This window comes from Piliocolobus tephrosceles, chromosome Y (genome assembly GCF_002776525.5).
Source record: "Piliocolobus tephrosceles isolate RC106 chromosome Y, ASM277652v3, whole genome shotgun sequence".
Classification (NCBI taxonomy): Eukaryota; Metazoa; Chordata; class Mammalia; order Primates; family Cercopithecidae; genus Piliocolobus; species Piliocolobus tephrosceles.
In genome coordinates this window covers 15,473,916-15,476,304 of record NC_045456.1, presented here as the reverse complement: position 1 = coordinate 15,476,304, position 2,389 = coordinate 15,473,916, and the positions used below count along the sequence as shown (strand labels likewise).

The 2,389-nt window shown below is 52.6% G+C and overlaps 1 pseudogene across 1 annotated transcript; it reads right to left on the bottom strand.

The window, feature by feature from the left end:
• Positions 1-249: 249 nt before the first annotated feature.
• LOC111529858 lies at positions 250-1,794 on the bottom strand (annotated as a pseudogene). The gene has a single exon (XR_002727613.2). The product of XR_002727613.2 is annotated as a keratin, type I cytoskeletal 18 pseudogene (transcript).
• Positions 1,795-2,389: the final 595 nt, after the last annotated feature.

The following is a 2,389-nucleotide window of genomic DNA, read 5'->3' as shown; positions in this document are numbered from 1 at the left end:
TAGACACAGGGTCTCACTCCTCTGTCACCCAGGCTGGAGTGCAGTGACATGATCGTGTCTCATGTCTCACTGCCTTGAACCCCTGAGCTCAAGTGATCCTCCCACCTCAACCTCCCAAGTAGCTGGGACTATAGGCATGCACCACCGTATCTGGCTGATTTACTTTTTTTTTTTTTTTTTTTCTTTTTTTTTTTTTTTTTGAACTCTGAACTGTTTATTGGCCTCCTGCTCCCCAAAGAGTACCCTGCTTCTGCTGGCTTAATGCCTCAGAACTTTGGTGTCGTTGGTCTCAGACACCACTTTGCCATCCACTATCCCGCGGGTGGTGGTCTTTTGGATGGTTTGCATGGAGTTGCTGCTGTCCAAGGCATCACCAAGATTGAATTCCTCGCCGTCTTCCAGCAGGCGGCGGTAGGTGGCAATCTCAGCTTCCAGCTTGACCTTGATGTTCAGCAGGGCCTCATACTCCTGGGCCTGTCGCTGTCCCTCTGCCCGGGTCTGTGCCAGCTCTGACTCCAGGTGCAGCAGGATCCCATTGAGCTGCTCCATCTGTAGGGCGTAGCGGGCCTCCACCTCCCTCAGGCTGTTCTCCAAGCTGGCCTTCAGATTTCTCATGGAGTCCAGGTCGATCTCCAAGGACTGGACTGTACGTCTCAGCTCTGTGAGCGTCGTCTCAGCAGCTCCAACCTCGGCGGACTGTGTGGTGACCACTGTGGTGCTCTCCTCAATCTGCTGAGACCAGTACTTGTCTAACTCCTCTCGGTTCTTCCGAGCCAGCTCGTCATATTGGGCCCGGATGTCTGCCATGATCTTGGCGAGGTCCTGAGATTTGGGGGCATCTACCTCCACGGTCAACCCAGAGCTGGCAATCTGGGCTTGTAGGCCTTTTACTTCCTCTTCGTGGTTCTTCTTCATGAAGAGCAGCTCCTCCTTGAGAGCCTGGATCTGTGTCTCCAGCTGCAGTCGAGTGACATTGGTGTCATCAATGACCTTGCGGAGCCCATGGATGTCATTCTCCACAGACTGGCGCATGGCCAGCTCTGTCTCATACTTGACTCTAAAGTCATCAGCAGCAAGATGGGCATTGTCAATCTGCAGAACGATGCGGGCATTGTCCACAGTATTTGCGAAGATCTGAGCCCTCAGGTCCTCGATGATCTTGAAGTAATGGCTCCAGTCTCTGACCTGGGGTCCCTTCTTCTCCAAGTGCTCCCGGATTTTGCTCTCCAGCCTCCGGTTCTCGGTCTCCAGGCTCCTCACTCTGTCCAGGTAAGAGGCCAGGCGGTCGTTCAGGCTTTGCATGGTCTCCTTCTCGTTCTGGATGCCTCCCATTCCTGCCAGACCCCCGGCCATCCCTGAGGCCAGGCCCCCGGACCCCATGCCGCCCCGGAAGCTGGTGGAGCGGGACACGGAGATCCGGGAGCCAGAGCCCCCGGCGCCTGCATAGACACTGGCCGCGCTGCTGACCGGCCGGGCGCCGTAGCTGGGCGCCTGGACAGAGCCCAGGGACCGGTAGTTGGTAGAGAAGGTGGAGCGAGTGGTGAAGCTCATGCTGTATGGGAGGAAGGAGAGACGACAGGACTCAGGCTTTGCCGACCGATTTACTTTTCTTTATTTAGGGACAGGGTCTCCTATGTTATCTAGGCTGGTCTCACACTCCTGGCCTCAAGCAATCCTCATGCCCCAGCTTCTCAAAATGCTGGGATTACAGGCATAAGCCACTGTGCCAGGCTTCTCGTCCTTTTGTTTTAATAGTGTACTATTTTCATACATCCATTTGGACATAATGGTTATTTTTTTGAGACAGGTTCTGGCTCTGTCGTTCAGGCTTAAGTGCAGTGGCACGATCTCGGCCCACTAGAACCTCAACCTTCCAGGCTCAAGCCATCCTCCCACCTCAGACTCCTGAGCAGCTCAGAGTACAGGCACATACCACCATGACTGGATAATTTTTGTATTTTTTGTAGAGATGGGGTTTTGCCATCTTGCCCAGGCTGATCTCCAACTGGGGAGCTCAAGTGATCCATCTGCCTCAGCCTCCCAAAGCGCTGGGATTACAGGTGTGAGCCACTGCACCCAGCCAACAATAGTTATTTTAAAATCTTAGTTGCATTTCTAATTTGTTTTAGTTTCCTGTGGACTATACTTATCCTGCAATCACTGGTCTCTGGTTTTATTGGCTGTCCTTCATATTTCTCTACGTGCTTGTGAATTTGTATTTTCAGCTTCGCTTAAAGAAGGAAATATACTTTCACACATTAAATCTTCCACTCTTTAGGTCCCTTAACTCCCTTCGCCATGTTCCAGAGTCTTCAGTCCAAAGGGACATCAGGCATCAAGTCTCAGTATTCCCTGCCTGTGGTGAGAGTAGGAAGATGGCTGATCCTCT